At 45.8% G+C, this 18,583-nt stretch overlaps 1 long non-coding RNA gene across 1 annotated transcript in view; it reads left to right on the plus strand.

The window, feature by feature from the left end:
* Nucleotides 1–5,571: 5,571 nt before the first annotated feature.
* Nucleotides 5,572–18,583, plus strand: part of LOC140715925 (uncharacterized) — a 76,214-nt gene continuing 63,202 nt past the window's right edge. Inside the window, exon 1 of the long non-coding RNA XR_012096220.1 lies at nt 5,572–5,737. This is a non-coding gene — a long non-coding RNA (uncharacterized lncRNA). The remainder of the gene's footprint in view (nt 5,738–18,583) is intronic.

Raw genomic sequence — 18,583 nt, forward strand, 5'->3', positions numbered from 1 at the left:
TTGGTACAAAGAGCCCAGTCTTCCCCCGGCTCACATCACCAGGCATACCGCTGTCATCTGGTCTGCAGGTGCAAGGCTGCTTAAGCAGGTCCAACACTTACCTCTTTTCTGGTATGTTCCCAACTTTATTTTCTCTCTCTCTCTCTCTCTTTCTCTACCCCCCTTTCCCCTTCTTTCTTCCTTCACTTTCAATTTCCTGGCATCTATTTTGCTTGGACAGCTTCCTGCTTGCAAAAAAAAAACTATCAGCTTCCTTGTTGAGCGATGGGGCTAATCTCATAAAAGCTGCCGTGGTTCAAATAGAAGCCTTGGCTTGTGGGCAGTTTCCAGATGCGGCAAAGTATTCCAAGCATGGAAAGCGGAATAGGTGATTACAGAATAATAACTTCTTAAAAAGAAATTATATAAGTGTAACACTATTTTTGATCTATAAACAGTAGCCCATTTACTCAGGGCAGCGCAAGTACGGTCTTAGCTATAAAGTAGCAGAATCAAAACATACAGCAAAGACCGCAAAAACCTCAAATATCTGACATATTTTCTGTTACATTGGAACGGCTTCATCCACCGGACAGAAGAGCAAAGAACGATGGAGTTCTTATTAAAAAAAAATGTGCGGTCAAAATAGTAACAACATTCTTTCATATTTTGTCTTGGTTGAAAAATATATTGAAATACAGCAAGGAAAATAGTTCAGCGAGATCCCTTTGAGGACCCGTAGTGGGCGGAGCTTTGCAACTAAGGGTGTAGAAATGGTGTTCAGGTTGCTGGGGCAACGCAAACGTTGGCCAATGGTTTCCATGGTTCGATTTAATGTTAGAGAATGTATACAGTCTTTTCCGTGGATGCTGAGTCCCTCCAGCAGCTTGTGTGTGTGGCTTCTGCAGATTTTCTCAACCCTGAATTTCTTACTCTTCTCAGACGTCCACAAGACAAGAGCAGGATAAAAAAAAAAGCCCAAGACCGCACGAGAGAAGGAGCGTTAGAACCCCAAAGCCCTCCCTCCCAAGCACAAGCAACAGCAAAACATCAACCCACCCCACTTGCTCCAGTCCGACCATAAATATCCGAATCGGTGACCACAATGCGCCCATGCCAACAGCTGGCATGCGCAAGTACAGAGGCGAAAAATGCTTCCGATTGACGGAAAGGGACCGAGTGGACCCAATCGACAAAAACAAAATAGAGGATTTGAACTAATCAAAGTGCTTCTTCAATCCATGCCAGCTCCTGATACAGCAATCCAAGAATTACTCTTTCTCTCTTCCAACCTTGATTCGAGGGCTGGTAACTTCATAGCAGTTTTACTTCTGATATTAAAAATAAAATAAAATTAAATTAAATTTTTCTATCTTGACCTGTGTCTAACAAGATCCTTAATTTGGAATACATTCTGTGGTCTCTTTATTAGATACCTCCTATACATAATAAAGTGGCCGCTGAGTGTATGTTTGTGGTCTTCTGCTGATGTAGCCCGTCCACTTCAAGGATCGATGTTCAGAGACGCTCTTCTGCGCACCACTGCTGTAACGCACGGTTATTCGAGTTACTGTCACCTTCCTGTCGGCTTGAACCAGTCTGGCCGTTCTCCTCCGACCTCTCTCAGTTACAAGGTGATTTTGCCCACGGAGGTTCCACTCATTGGATTTCATTTTTCGTCTCTCGCACCACACTCGGCAAACTCCAGCGGCAGTCTGTGGATGAAAATCCCGGGAGACAGACGGTTTCTGAGGTACCTGTCCGGCATCAACAATCATTCCACCATCAAAGTCACTTCCATCACCTCTTTTCCCCATTCTGATATTTGGTCTGAATGACAAATGAACCTCTTGGCGAAGCCTCCACGCTTTAAGGCACTGAGTTGCTGCTGCATGGCCGGCTGATTACGCAGAACAGGCCCTTCAGCCCACAATATTGTACTGAACCAACTAAATTAGTCATCAAACGGCCAACAAAACTATACAATGTCCTTATCCTTCCATTTTCCTCACATCCATGTGCCTATCTAAACATCTTTTAAAAGTCTCTAAAGTTTCGTTCTCTGCCACCACCCTAGGCAGTGATTTCCAGGTACCCCATCACTCTCTGTGTAAAAATCTTATCCCTTCTCACCTTAAATGCGTGCCCTCTAGTCTTAGACATTTCAGCCCTTGAATAAAAATACTCCCTGCCTGCTTTATCCATGTCTCTCATTATCTTAAAAGGTCAGAGCTCTGAGTCAGACTGAACACACTGGAGGCTGTGGTAGAACAAAGGACCCTGTGGAAAATCCTGACAATTCTGGACAATGTTTCTCACCCTCTGCATGCCACCCTTTAGTAATAGACGAAAACAACAGCGCTGCTCCAAAGAGCGCTATACGAGGTCATTCTTACCCTCGGCCATTAGGCTCGATAATGAGTCAATCTATAGCTGTGGAAGTGATGACCCCCTCCTGTTAGACTGTTTGAGGTAACTTATTTTTTATTCTTTCTACTTCTCTTCTGATATTTATACCTGTGCACTTGTAATGCTACTGTGACACTGAAATTTCCTTTGGGATCAATAAAATATCTATCTAAATACCTGAAAGGAAAATGGATCTCAAGGTAGCATATGATAACACACATACTTTAAAAATGACTTTTATTTTGGCTTTGACTTTTCCCAGTTATCAGAAGTGGAGGTGAACGTGTTAAATACTTGACAGAACAAACGAGGGACATTAGCTCCTTGCGATTAGAGTGTAGAATGCTGGCTACTTTGACCAAATGCCATGAAGAACTCTGGAGACCTGGAATTCCATGGTATCTCTGGCAAAATCCGCGGCAAAGACCAAACAGAATGTGGATTCTGCTCCGCCTGGCCAAGCGGTCAGCTCACGTATATGCCTCCAGAGCAGAGTAACGGTAGCAACTTCCAGACTGAAGCAGACACCCCAGGTTTGAAGAAACCTCAATTGAATTTACAGAAGCTGACGAGGAAAGGAAATGCAGGAGCAATAGCAGAGCAGAGGTGGAAGAGAGGATGGACCAGGGCAGCCCCCTCCACCTCTTCTCTTTGCCCGTCCACATGTCTGGAACCAGCTGTCTGCCATCTCAACCAAGCTAGCAGGTGCCAGCTAGCCTACATCTGAGGAAGCGGAGGCTTCCAGGTGCGTGATTAAGGTAGAAGGGTATCAAACGCAGGCAGAGGTCGGCCAGCTCATTACTTTCATGCTGGTTCACGCAAGAAAAATTGTACCTTATTTCAGCTGTCCTCACTCCTGTCCACCCAGTGCAATATTTTATTGTTTCAGAATTAGGATCAGAGTCAAGTTGAATATCACCAGCACATGTCATGAAATATGTTGTCTTTGTGGCAGCAGTACAACGCAATGCATATTGATAAAAACTGTAAATTACAGTAAAAATATTTACATTAACGTATATATTAAGTAGTTAAATTAAATAAGTAGTGCCAAAAGAGTAGTGCGGTAGTGTTCACGGGTTCAATGTCCATTCGGAAATCGGATGACAGAGGGGAAGAAACTGTTCCTGAATTGTTGAGTGTGTGCCTTCAGGCTCCTGCACCTCCTTCCCGATGGTAGCAATGAGAAGAGGGAATGTCCTGGGTGATGGGGGTCCTTAATGATGGATGCCGTCTGTTTGAGGCATCGCTCCTTGAAGATGTCCTGGATGCTGGGGTGGCCGGCGCCCGTGATGGAGCTGACTGAGTTTACAACTCTCTGCAGCTTTCTTCAATCATGTGCAGTAGCCCTCCCCCCACCCCCCACCCATACCAGACGGTGATGCAGCCAAGTTAGAATGCTCTCCACAGTACATTCGTAGAAATTTGTGAGTGTCTTTGGTGACAGACCAAATCTCCTCAAACTGTGAAATGTAACGGGCCGGGTATGGAGAGGTGCGTCCAGTTGGGGTGAGTTTAGCTTGACCTCACGTGCAGCGCACACAGAAAGGACGGAAAGTACTACAGACAAAATGTTGGTGGAACACAGCAGGCCAGGCAGCATCTATAGGGAGAAGCGCTGTCGACGTTTCGGGCCGAGACCCTTCGTCAGGACTACAGTACTATAGTAAGTACTACAGATCCTGAGCTGTAGTATTGTACGTTCTAATCCATGCTGTGCGAGGTACGATGCCTGGACCATCCCCTCTATTAACTGAACACACCACATGAAGTAAAACACAATAACTCAAGATATTGTCTAAATGGAGAAAATTAGACCTCTTCAATCTCTCTTAATCCTGACAATTAATGCATTTTCCCTTTTCTGTTACCAATCACTCCGAACCACAAAGATTTTGCTTCCTGAATACTTTTGGGAATATCTTATGGATTTAATATATTTTATTTCTACTTTTTGCACAATTTTAAATCTATTCAATATAGGTATACTGTAATTGATTTACCTATTTATTTATTATTAATATCATTTTTTTCTTCTTCTTCTATATTGTACATTGCATTGAACTGCTGCTGCTAAGTTAACAAATTTCACGCCACATGCTGGTGATAGTAAACCTGATTCTGATTCTGGATTTTGAAAATCACCATGAAATTTCCCTACTGTGCACCATTTTCTTGAAATTGACTGTACTTTATTATTTCAGTTCATAATTCATGTCAGAATAACTGATGTCAAGAATAAGGAAGGCATTTTTGTTGGTCTACAAGTCAAATATGTCGTCAATGACAGGCAATTCGAAGAATTTCCAGTGGTGCTGGAGAAAATCACATGGAAGGCATTCAAAGTTGTTGAAGATTTTCTTGGCAATGACAGAGCACCAAACTAGGTGCAGCTGGTTGACAACACGCTTCGAGCATAGAAAACCACGAAGTGCAGCATGTCACTAAAGATTCACTTTCTGCCTTTCCATTTGGACTCCTTCTCTGTAGATCTTGGCACGGTCGGTGACGAGCAAGCTGAGAGGTTTTGCCAGGACATTGTGGTCATGGAGAAATGGTATCAGGGCAACTGGAATCCATCAACGCTGGCTGATTATTGTTGGACACTTAAGCAAGAAGCTTCAGACACAGAGTACAAATGAAAATCAACAACAAAACATATCTAGCTTAGTTGAACTTTTGCAAAACATCAGCACAGTTATGCAGTTAAATATATTATACTCAATAAAAAATAATTTCTTGTTTCTCCAAATTCCTACGTGATGCAAGTAGTTAGAAGTTATGCTTGTGTTTAGCTTCAAGAAGTCTATCAAAAACAAAAATAAAATCCTGAGGGAAGCAACAGTTCTGAAGAAGTTTGTTGTACGGTGTAATTTATCAAAGAGAAGCTGTGAAAATGAAACCTACATGATCAGAATCAGAATTAGGTTTAGTGTCACCGGCACATGTCATGAAGTGTGTTAACTTAGCGACAGCAGAACAACGCAATACGTGATAAATTTAGAAAAAGAACTTACATTAAGTTATAGTTATGTATATTAAATAGTTAAATTAAGAATAGTAATGAAAATAATTTAAATATATGAAATCGTAAGTGGTGCTATAACAGATTCATAAGACCCATGGCAACATTACATAACGAGTAAACGTGAAACCTGTTGTTTTAAAAGCTGGCTGATCCGCCACAACGTGTCAGCAACTAGCGAGCATTAGAGATGGACACACATTGAATACGTCGATCCAGTCTGGCCGCAGGGATCCCACCGCTGGCACTACCTGCTGCTTCCACTTGACCGTTACTTCCCTCTGCTGCAGACTCATGTCGGCTCCTGTAATCTCTCAGGCTGAGGTAATATTACTCTCGCCCGTTCAGGGGTGTTAGGCAAGCTGTGATGTGCGGGTTGTTAGGGCGCACTCTGGACTCAGGGTATGCAGCAGATACTAATTTCGGCAGCAACCGGTCTTCAGATCTGAACGTGGATTGTAGATTGGACAATGGTCTTCCTGAAGCTGCAGACTGGGGTTGACCACCTGAGATGTCTGCATATGCATGAATGCAACTAGAGAGGGACGACGGGGATTAACGTTCAGCTTGGGCGTCTGGAGTGTTGGAGGTATTTTGAAAATTACATGTAATTCAAAGGAAGCATTGTAGATGTATTGTAACAATAGAATTGTCCTGGTGTTACCTTTGATCTTCAGCACATAAAAATGTCATGTAATATTGGGTCAGGCAGCCTCTTCTTCCAGGAGTGTCTCGAACCTGATGCTTGCTGCTCGTTTGTTTTTGCTGATTAAACACTTCTATATCCACTAGTTGCTGGAGGAACTCAGCAGGCCAGGCGGCATCTATGGAAAAGAATATAGGCAACATTTCAGGCCGAGAACATTCAGCAGGACTGAAATGCCGACTATACTCTTTTCCATCGATGCTGCCTGGACTGAGGAGTTCCTCCGGCATTTTGTGTGTGTTGCTCGGATTTCCAACGTCTGCAGATCTTCTCTTGTCTACACCCACTAGCTTCGGTGTCTCTAGGTGACTTCATTCATGTCACACCAGAGGTGAATGATTCCAACAATACTTCTTGGCAGAAAAGAGCAGCCTTTACACTTGCAGGCTGCAGCTGTGATACATTTACAGCCATGATATCAGGGGGGAAACTAAGGAGAAATGTCCTGATGAAGAGTCTTGGCCCAAGATGTCGACTGTTTTATTCCCCTCCATAGATGCTGCCTGACCTGCTGAGTTCCTCCAGCGTTTAGTGCATGTTGCTCAAGATTTCCAGCATCAGTTGTGTGCCAGAAATCCCCAGAATCTGGTGGGGACGTTGCGTTTCTCTGAAGATGCAATCAGAGTGTCTGGCGGGGAGGAAGCTACTCACATCATTTCAGTCATACAGATTTTTGTTCACATTATTTTCAAAGTTCAAAGTAAATTTATTATCAGTGTACGTGTATGTCACCCTGAGGTTCATTTTCTTGCAGGCATACTCAATAAGTCCATAGAATGATAACCATAAGAGCATCAATGAAAGACCTCGCCAACTTGGGCGTTCAACCAGCGTGCAAAAGGCAACAAATTGTGTAAATGCAAAAAGAAAGAAAGAAAGAATAATAAATAAATAAGCAGTAAATGAGATGAATAGTCCTTGAAAATGAGTCCATAGGTTGCAAGAACATTTCAGTGACGGGGCAAGTGAAGTTGTCTCCGTTGGTTCAAGAGCCTGATGGTTGAGGGGTAGTAACTGTTCCTGAACCAGGTGGTGTGAGTCCTAAGGCTCCTGTACCTTCTTCCTGATGGTAGCAGTGAGAAGAGAGCATGTCCTGGGTGGATGGGGTCCCTGATGATGGTTGCTGCTTTCCTGTGACAATATTTTGTGTTGATGTGGTCAATGGTGGGGAGGGTTTTACCCGTGATGGACTCGACCGAGTCCATTACTTTTTGTAGGGTTTTCCAAACAAGGGCTGAAAAGCTGTACGGTGAAACACCCCAAGTCGCAGTAGATTAGACATTGAGCGAGATGTGGACAGAAAATGAACAAAGGGATTCACAAGTGAGCAGAGAATGGCTTCTCAGTGCAGAACAGTACTGGGTTCAGAGGATGAGACACGAAACTGGGGATACTCAGTGCAAGAGAAGACATGATGTATCAGAGTGTTTCTCACTGGTGTCTTGGACAATGTCCACCACTCGATCAAGATAAACAGACCAGCTGGTCATTATCATACTGTGCTAAAACTGTGGGGAAACCAGGTTGCTGGGACTTGTGGACCTGAGATACAGGGAAAGGTTGAATAGGGGAGATTTGATAGAGGTATGCAAAATCACATCAACAAAAGGGGCAGCATCGTTATCACGGTGTACTGCGCTGTACGACGTGGGCAATCACGGTTTTCCATCTGTCCACTGTTGTTCTTATTCTGTTCTCTTTCCTTGACCACGATAGTTCTTGGCAAATTCTTCTACAGGAGTGGTTTGCCATTGCCTTCTTCTGGGCAGTGTCTTTACAAGACGGGTGACCCCAGCCATTATCGATACTCTTCAGAGATTGTCTGCCTGGCGTCAGTGGTCGCATAACCAGGACTTGTGATGTGCACCGGCTGCTCGTACGACCACCCACCACCTGCTCCCATGGCTTCACGTGACCCTGATCGGGGGGCTAAGCAGGTGCTACCCCTTGCCCGAGGGTGACCTGCAGGCTAGTGGAGGGAAGGAGCTCCTTACACCTCTTTTGGTAGAGACGTATCTCCACCCTGCCACCTATAGGGGGTGTAGATAGGGTAAATATAAGGAGGCTTTTCCCTCTGAGGTTGGGTGGGACCAGAACGAGAGGTCATAGGTTAAGATTCAAGGTTCAAAGTTCAAAAAGATTGAAGTAAATGTATATATTTATTGAGATACAGTGCAGAATAGGCCCTTCCTGCCCTTCGAGCCTCACCGCCCAGCAACGCCTCATTAACACTTGAATAATCACGGGGCAATTGTTAATCACGGGACAACTAATTTACCCGGTACGTCTTTGGACTGTGGGAGGAAACCGGAGCACCTGGAGGAAACCCGTGAATTCCAAGCGGAGGGTTTAATAGACTGCTTACTGATGACGTCAGAATTGAACTCCGAACTCCGACACCCCGAGCTGTAATAGTGTCGCGCTAACGTGGCGCGTATAACTTATCATCAAAGTTCATATATGTCAACATATAAAGACTTGAGATTGGTTTTCTTGTGGGCGTTGACAGTGAATACAAAGAAATATTAAAAAAAACAAAAAAATAATCATAATAAATAAATAAGCTGTAAATGTCGAGCACGTGAGATGAAGAGTCCTTGAACGTGAGTCACAAGCAAGAGAAGGTCTGCAGATGCTGGAAATCCAAAGCAACGCCCACAAAATGCTGGAGGAACCCAGCAGGCCGGGCAGCGTCTACGGAAATGTGTAAACTGTCATGGTTCCGGTCGGCCGTTCCCCCTTCAACACTCCTTTCTCCCTGATCATGCCCCAATTTCAGATAATTGCTGCTAGTTACCCAATTACCGTACATCTGGCTTTCAATCAGAGAATGGGAATGCCAGCTCGTTGGTCAACCCTTGTGTGATGCTTCGTTCCCTGTTCCGATCGGAATCGGCAATTCTAAGTTCCGCCCCAGTTCTAGAGAATCCCTGTGAATCCCGTCTCCTTGTCAAGATCCTCCTGATTTTCTGCTCTACGTTCAAGTCTATGCCAGCCTCTCCAACTGAGTCGACCTGCCAGTGTCCTGCACTTGGGTTCTACGCCTTCGCCCCTTGTAACATAAACAGTCGATGTTTCAGGCCGAGACCCTTCAGTAGGACGCGAGTCCACAGGTTGAGGGAACAGTTCAGTGATGGTCAGTGTTGGGGTGAGGGGAGCTGTGGGAAATTATCCCTTCAAGATTGTTCAATGTCATTTCCAGTGAAGAATAACATCATTGTAACTCCAGGTCTGATGCAGAACGAGAAGAAACACAATAATAAAAAAAAACACAATAAATATAAATACATAAAATAGCTTATATGCATAGAGTGATTGTATGACCATAAACAGATGCTAGGCACAGGAGTTCTGTGCATAAGGTGACTCTGATAGGAGGTGATAAAGTCGTGGTGGTTGATGGGTGGAGGTGTTGATAAGCCTTACTGATTGGGGAACATAACCAGTTTTTGAGTCTGCCGTCGATGCCTCCTCCCTGACTGGAGTGGGACAGACGGCCCACGAGCAGACAGGAGAAGATCTGCAGGTGCTGGAAATCCCAGCAACACACACACACACACACACAAAATGCTGGAGGACCTCAGCAGGCCGGGCAGCATCGACGGATAAGAGTAGACAGTCAACGTTCCCTTCATCAGGAGTGGAGAAGAAGATCCAGCCCACCAGCAGAGTGGGTGCAAACCCTCACGATGTTCCTGGCCATCCCCCGGCACCTTTCCGTATATGTGTTCTCGATGGCAGGTAGGCCGGTGATGCATCGGACAGTTGTAGAGCCTTCCTGTGCGTCACAGTGCGGTTTCCACGCCAAGCAGTGATGTAGCTTGTTAGGATGCTCTCCACTACACATCTGTAGAAGGACGTGAATATTGATGTGCATAGTGTCCAGATCTCTTCAGCCTCCTCGGAAAGTAGAGGCGTGGGTGGGCTTTCCTGACTGTGTTGAAGAAACGCCAGAGGTATTTAAGGAAAACCAGAGGGGGAGCTTTGACCCAGAGCTGGTGCAAGTGTGGAATGGGCTGCCGGTGGAAATTGTGGATGCAGATTTGATTCCGATGTTTAAGAGAAATTTGGATGAGTGCATGAACAAGGGGGTATGGAGAGCTACAGTTCTGACTTCTCCTCTTCCTTTCCAGTCCTGATGAAGCGTCCCAGCCCGAAATGTTGTCGGTCTTACTCATTTCCATAGACGCTGCCTGACCAGCTGAGTTCCTTGTGTGTGTTACTCTGGATTTCCAGCATCTGCAGATTTTCTCATGTTAAATGTTAACATTATGGGAGCTTGTTTGTATATGGGTCACCTTAATTAGGGTGTTCATTACCCAGGGATGGCCGGTAAAGTGTACTACTTGCAAAGTGCACTGGCGTCTGAGGTCAAGAAAGCTGCGATACCACTTTGTCGATCAGGTGAAATGGGTTAAGGTTGGAGGAAAACCTCATTAAGCTGAAGGAACAGTATTAGTCTGTTACTCCAAGGGCCCGTCCTGCTGCTGTACATATACTGGGCAAGCTCTTCCTTAGTCGGAGGCCATTGGTGGCTCTTTGGAGAGAGAGGTCATTGGCTTGTCTCCAGGGGGGGTAATAACGTTGCTTCCTACTTGGCGTTCCTCCAAGAGGACCACAACTTTGCCAGGGGGTTGGGAAGCTTGCGTGCCTCAATGTCCCGGAGAGCTATGTTGGCTGGAGTCAGGGCTTTATGTTTCTGCTCTTGGTGGGGTCACCCATGCCAAACAGGTCAAAGGGTAGAGGTCAGACTGAGAGTGGTCCACCAGTCCTCCAGGTTCAGGGGTTCAACTCAGGGTTAAAAACCCGGACTGGTCAAACAAAACTGTAACGGAAACGGCAATGAAGAATCCTTCTGCATCCGAGTGCGACGGTATTCCCGAGTCTCCACCCGGGACTTTCATGGCTGACAATGGTGAAAACCGAGAGGAAGCTACTGACGCGATGAAGGAAGCCCTGAACACCGCCAGAGATGGTGGACCTTTGTCGCCCGAAACGCCAGCGGCGTGACAGGCATGTGAGTGAGGTACTTGGTGTTGGAAACAGTTTTTGTAGGGGGACGAACGGCCGTTAGGACTGAAACACTATTACAGAGAAGCAGCTGCAGTTGTTTACCTGCAGAAGTTTTGCCTTATAGAGGTGCGCGTGGCACTTCGGCTTCAGACAGAACTTACCGGATGGCGCGTTATCGCCCGTTACCGACGGTAACGAGGGAGAGAGAGAGAGAGAGGGAGGGAGAGAGAGAGAGAGAGAGGGAGGGAGAGAGAGAGAGAGAGAGAGAGAGAGAGGGAGAGGGAGAGGGAGAGGGAGAGGGAGAGGGAGAGGGAGAGGGAGAGGGAGAGAGAGAGAGAGAGAGAGAGAGAGATGCTCGCCGAACCAAGCACATCAAAGGTGATGGAATGGCCCCATCTACTGGCGAACCACGGATTTAACAACCAGCTTCTTTTAAAGACGCAAGAAGAAAGCTGATTATTATTTTTAAACAGCATCCGAAATCTTGTTGGCTTTTCGGTCATCTTTGCAAGCCGGCACCAGAATGGTCTGAACCCTTCCTTTCCAGTCCCGATGAAGGGTCTCGGCCCGAAACGTTGACTGCTTATTCCCATCCGTAGATGATGGATATCTAGCCCACTGAGCTCCTCCAGCACATCGTGTGTATAACTACATCCGCAGCACCTCTTGTATCTACTTCTGCCTCCAAACTGATCAGCGCACAGCAGGAAGCTGAAGGGAAGATCGTTACTTCGTGTTATTTGTCCACGGATTACAGACATTGTTTGGAAGATACGTCTTTATTATTTATCCAGAGTCGCACGCTGAACTGAGAGGCAGTTAAAAATCATCAGTCAGACACCCAGTGGCCACTTTATTAGGTACTGGAGATGACGGAGGTCTCTAGCCGCGGGCTTGCCTGCTGCTTCAGTCCAGGAAAGGAGACGCCGGAGGTGGGGTAGCGTGGTATCCATGCTACATTGGGGGTTGGTCTCTCCCACTGCATTGCTCCCAGTGTTCTGGGAGTACTGTGTGCAGTTCTGGTCTCCATACTGGAGGAAGGATATACTGGCTTTGGTGGCAGTGCAGAGGAGGTTCACCAGCTTGATTCCAGGGATGAAGGGGTTAACCTGTGAGGAGAGATTGAGTCGCCTGGGACTATACTCTCTGGAGTTCAGAAGAATGAGATGGAATTTTATAGAAACATACAAAATTTTGAAAGGGATAGATAAGATAGAAGTAGGAAAGTTGTTTCCATTGGTAGGTGAGAGTAGAACTAGGGGACATTGCCTCAAGATTCAGGGGAGAAGATTTAGGATGGAGCTGAGGAGAAACTGTTTTTCTCAGAATCTGTGGAATTCTCTGCCCAGGGAAGCCGTTCAGGCTTCTTCACTGAATATATTTAAGATACAGTTAAATAGGTTTTTACATAGTAGGGGAATTAAGGGTCATGGGGAAAAGCCAGGTAGATGGAGATGAGTTTACGGACAGATCAGCCATGATCTTATTGAATGGCGGGGCAGGCTCGATGGGCCAGATGGCCTACTCCTGCTCTTATTCCTTATGTTCTTATGTTTGATTGGCGGAATGACAAGCTGTATTGCCTGTGTACGTCTGTAGGCGTGGCTGTGAACTGCACCATCAATTTGTAAATATATATATGTTTTTGTGCATGACTGCATGCATGCTTGCTACTTTTGAATGTGCTGTTTATGTTCTGCACCTTGGCCCGCGAGGAATGCTGTTTCCTTTGATGTATGGTTGAATGATAATGCAACTTGAATTTGATCTGATGTGTACATCCATAGTCTTCTGCTGCTGTAGCCCATCCACTTCAAGGATGCTCTTCTGCACATCACTGTTGTAACTCGTGGTTATTTGAGTTACTGTCACCTTCCTGTCAGCTTGAACCAGTCTGGCCATTCTCCTCTGACCTCTCTCATTAACAAGGTGTTTTTACCCACAGGGCTGCCACCCACTGGGTTTTTTTTTTTTGATTTTTTGTTTCTCCCTGTAAACTCCAGAGACTTATACGTAAAAATCCCAGGAGATCAGCCTTTTCTGAGATACTCAAACCACCCCATCTGGCACCAACAATTATTCCACAGTCAAAGTCACTTAATTCACATTTCATTCCCATTCTGATGTCTGGTCTGAACAACAGCTGAACCTCTTGACCCTGACTGCGTGCTTTTACGCATTGAATTGATTGGCTGATTAGGTACTTGCATTAGCGAGCAGGTGTACAGCAGGTACGTAATAAAGTGGCTACCGACTGTACAACCCAGATCGGGCAAGCGAGGCAGAACATTAATGAATGAGGCAGATTATTAGGTCAAGTCTGCAGCTTCATTACTGAGGTTGACTTTAAATTCCGGATTTCATTAACTGCTAACACTGAAATTCACACCAGCTGCCTTGGCGGAATTTAAACATGTGCCTCGATCAATTATTTAGAATATTGGCTGTTGGTTCAGTAACACAACTGCTATGTTATCATCCCCTCTAACACTGGCATCCAATCAATCAGTCCGATTGCATATGATCTGAGGTGGCGAATCAAACCACCATCTCCTCAGGGGTTTTACATTGCATTGAACACTGATAGCATTGGGAAAGGCGCCACAACGGTGATGATTCTTATTCAGTTCACACTTAGAACAACAAAATATTTTAAACCACGCCACAAAGGCACTGGATTGGACACTTAAAGTTCAAAGTAAACTTTATTATCAAAGTACAACCCTGAAATTCATTTTCCTGTGGACATACTCAATAAATCTCTGGAATAGTGACTACAACAGAATCAATGACAGATCACCCAACTAGGACCATCAACTGGAGTGCAGAAGACAACAAACTGTTGAAAGTAGAAAAATAAATAAATAACAGTAATAAAGATTGAATATTGTTTACACTCCTTCACGTAGCACCTCAGAATGTGTCATTTCATTAGATGCAGAGAAAGCATTTGATAGAGTTGAAAGGCCATACTTATCTACTGTGCTTGAGAAGTTTAATTTTAGTCCGACATTCATTTCCTGGATTAAACTGATATATCATACTCCAGTAGCCTCGGTGCTTACTAACAATCAAAGATCTCCCTTTTTTTGTTTATTTCGGGGTACTAGACAAGGCTGTCCTCTTAGCCCATTATTATTTGATATTGCTTTAGAACCCTTGGCAATTGCTATTAGAGAATCACCGAACAATAATAAATAAATAAGCAATAAATATTGAGAGTCCCTGAAAGTTGGTTGTGGGAACAGTTCAGTGATGGGGCGAGTGAAGTTATCCCCTTTGGTTCAAGAGCCTGATGGTTGGGGGCTAGTAACTGTTCATCAGCCTGGTGGTGTGTGTCCTGAGGCTCTTGTACCTTCTTCCTGATGGCAGCAGCGAGAGGAGAGCATGACGTAGGTGATGGCGGACGGTCCCTGATGTTGGATACGGCTTTCCTCTGCGACACTTCTTCATGTAGATTTGCTCAATGGTTGGGAGGGCTTTGCCCGTGTGAGTGGTAGGGAGATTAAGAGAAGTTTTTAATAGTCGTGTACAAGATGATAAGTGTCATAGATAGACTGGATAGCCTGAGACTTTTTCCCTGGGCAGAGGTGGCTAATAGGAGGGGCATAATTTTAAGGTGATTGGAGGAAAGTATAGGGGTGATGTCAGAGGTAGGTTTTTTACACAGAGAATGGTGGGTGCACGAAGTGTACTGTCAGGGGTGGCGATAGAGTCAGATACATTAGGAGCACATAAGAAACTCTTAGGTGGTGCTCAGTGACGCAGTCTCCCAATCTTCGTTGGGTAAGCACATCTTTCCCTCCTCGTCCATCCCCCCACTTTCTGCCTTCCACAGGGATCGCCCCCTACGCGGCTCCCTTGTCCATCCGTCCCTCCCTACTGATCTCCCTTCCTGGTACTCACCCTTGCACGTGGAACAAGTGCCACGCCTGCCCCTACACCTCCTCCCTCACTACCACTCAGGGCCCCAAACAGTCCTCCCAGGTGAGGCGACACTTCACCCGTGAGTCTGTCGGGGCCGTCTACTGCATCCAATGCCCGTGCTGTGGCCTCCTGTATATCGGTGAGACCCGACGTAGTTGGAAGACCATTTTGCTAAGCATTTACGCTCTGTCCGCCATGAAAAGCGGGATCTCCCGGTGGCCACCCGTTGTAATTCCACTTCCCATTCCCATTCCGACATGGCTATCCAAGGCCTCCTCTATTGTCACGATGAGGCCACACTCGGGTTGGAGGAGCAACATCTCAGATTCCTTCTGGGTGGCCCCCAACCTGACGGCACGAACATCCAGTAATGGCCCAGCCCACTTCACCATTGCTTATTCACGTTTCCTCATCTCCTTATCACCTCCCTCTGGTGCTCCTCCCTCTTCTTCTTTCTTCCGTGGCCTTCTGTCCTCTCCTATCAGACCCCCCACCCCCTTCTCCAGCCCTAGATCTCTTTCACCAATCGACTTCCCAGCTCTTGACTTCACCCCTCCCCCTCCCAGCTTCACCTCTCACCTTGTGGTTTTTCCTCCCCCGACTTTCTAACTCTCGCTCCTTGTCTTTTTTTCTCCAGTCCTCATGAAGTCAAGTCAAGTCACTTATTGTCATGTTGACCATAACTGCTGGTACAGTACACAGTAAAAACGAGACGACGTTTTTCAGGACCATGGTGCTACATGAAACAATACAAAAACTACACCAGACTACAGACCTACCTGGGACTGCATAAAGTGTACAAAACAGTGCAGGCATTACAATAAATAATAAACAAGACAATAGGCACAGTAGAGGGCAGTAAGTTGGTGTCAGTCCAGACTCTGGGTATTGAGGAGTCTGATAGCTTGGGGGAAGAAACTGTTACATAGTCTGGTCGTGAGAGCCCGAATGCTTCGGAGCCTTTTCCCAGACGGCAGGAGGGAGAAGAGATTGTATGAGGGGTGCGTGGGGTCCTTCATAATGCTGTTTGCTTTGCGGATGCAGCGTGTAGTGTAAATGTCCGTGATGGCGGGAAGAGAGACCCTGATGATCTTCTCAGCTGACCTCACTATCCGCTGCAGGGTCTTGCGATCCGAGATGGTGCAATTTCTGAACCAGGCAGTGCTGCAGCTGCTCAGGATGCTCTCAATACAACCCCTGTAGAATGTGATGAGGATGGGGTGGTGGGAGATGGACTTTCCTCAGCCTTCGCAGAAAGTAGAGATGCAGCTGGGCTTTCTTTGCTATGGAGCTGGTGTTGAGGGACCAGGTGAGATTCTCCGTCAGGTGAACGCCAAGAAATCTGTACGATCTCTACCGAGGAGCCGCCGATGTTCGGCGGGGAGTGGTCGCTCCGACCCTCCAGGGTCTTGGCCCGAAATGTCGACTGTTCACTCTTTTCCATAGATGCTGCCTGGCCCGCTGAGCGCGTCCAGCATTTTGTGTGTGTTGACTGGGGCTCTCTGGCGGGTTATTGCTTATTCCTTATGGTTATAAATTCCCGACGGAATCAGAGCAGCTCGATCGTCAAAGTTGATGAACGGCTCCATCTACTGGCGATCCATGGGTGTAACAATCTAAAAGAGACGGGATCCTCTCCCTGACGGATCGTTGGTAAATTGTCAAAATTAATGACTGTTGCAAAAATAATGTGCTTAGCAAACCAATAGCAGCAGAATGAACTAGCAATAAGACACTCACCTCCCTGATACAAGGGTCTCTGTGATACATTGACGTGAGGCATTGTACCTTCGTAGACGTATAGTGTCAGGCATAAAGGCAGCAGCTGGTTGACTTCTCCTGTTTGGAGGGACTGTTATGCAGTCTCTAATTTCGTTTCACAGCTGTGCGGACAAACCATTGCTCCGAGCAGGGTATTTTAGCGCGGCCTGAGGACTACGCAGGGGTTCCCGGCCTGGAAGGTGGACTGATTAATCTTCTCCATAGAGGCTGCTTGGCCTGCTGAGTTCCTCCAGCACTTTGCGTTGCTTTGGATTTCCAAAATCTGCACATCTTCTCGTGTTCTCGTGCATTTTAAATGTTTTTTTTGGTAATATGAATACTAATTGTCTTGGAGCTTTAGTTTTTGGTCTTGTTTTGTCTGGTGGATGTGGAGCTCCTTTCCGGGGAACGCGCTAAGACGGTAGCGCGATATTAATACCCAGCAGCCTCTCCGGACTCTGGATTGGGGATTGCTAAACATTATGTGGATTTTCTGGTGTAGTCTGTTTTGTTGTGTGCTTTTGTGATATCGTTCTGGAGGAACGTTGTCTCATTTTTCAACTGCATTGCATTTGTAGTTTCTAAATGACAAATAAACTGAATCTGAATCTAATATGAATATGAATAATATGAAAGGAAAATTGAAAATCGCACACCGTTGATTCTATTTACTAATTGAGGGGTATAATGAAGTAAAAGTACAACAAACTTGAAACTCCTTCAGATTTTGTAAACTTTTCCCGGCTGTGTTCAGTTCCAGCTGCGTGACAACAGAGGCTGTGTGCGCGGGAGCATTTCAGTCACCGCGCTGTTCCGTGTTCAACTGGCGGTTATCTGTCTGCATACTTCCCCTGAATGCCTTTCGATGTCAGGATCACGCCGATGCGAAACAAGGGATATGGTATGGCAACACATTGCTAAAAAAAAAGAACACACGTCCCCAGTGCTGGGATCCAAGCATGAGGATATAACTGGTGAAGCCACAGCAGCAGATGGTCATAAAGTCCTGCTTACGCGACCACTGGCACCAGGAACCATAGAACATTACAGCACAGAAACAGGCCTTTTGGCCCTTCTTGGCTGTGCTGAACCATTTTTCTGCCTAGTCTCACTGACCTGCACCTGGCCCATATCCCTCCATACACCTCTCATCCATATACCTGTCCAAGTTTTTCTTAAATGTTAAAAGCTCTCCCACCACTCTCTGTGTGAAGAAGCCCCCCACCCCCACATTCCCTTTAAACTTTTCCCCCTTCACCCTTAACCCATGACCTCTGGTTTTTTCTCCCCTGGCCTCAGTGGAAAAAGCCTGCTTGCATTCACTCTATCTATATCCATCATAATTTTATACACCTCTATCAAACCTCCCCTCATTCTCCTACGCTCCAGGGAGTAAAGTCCTAACCTATTCAACCTTTCTCTGTAACTCAGTTTCTCAAGTCCCAGCAACATCCTTGTAAACCTTCTCTGCACTCTTTCGACCTTATTAATATCCTTCCTGTAATTAAGACCATCTCTGAACAGTATTGATAATGGTTGCAGTTTGTAAAGGCACTGCCCAGAGAAAAAAAAATTACAGAAAAATTTGCAATCGTGGCAAAATTCAATCGCCCATAACGAGTGAATGAACACGTACGCACAGGTACAATAGAAAACTTCCTTGGATCATCACGTAAGCAGCATTCACGAGAAAAACAGAAAGCAACCTTAAATTGTACAGATGACTTACAGGAAGCAACGTTAAAACTTCTGTTCTGTGCAGA

Source organism: Hemitrygon akajei, chromosome 24, assembly GCF_048418815.1.
Source record: "Hemitrygon akajei chromosome 24, sHemAka1.3, whole genome shotgun sequence".
NCBI lineage: Eukaryota > Metazoa > Chordata > Chondrichthyes > Myliobatiformes > Dasyatidae > Hemitrygon > Hemitrygon akajei.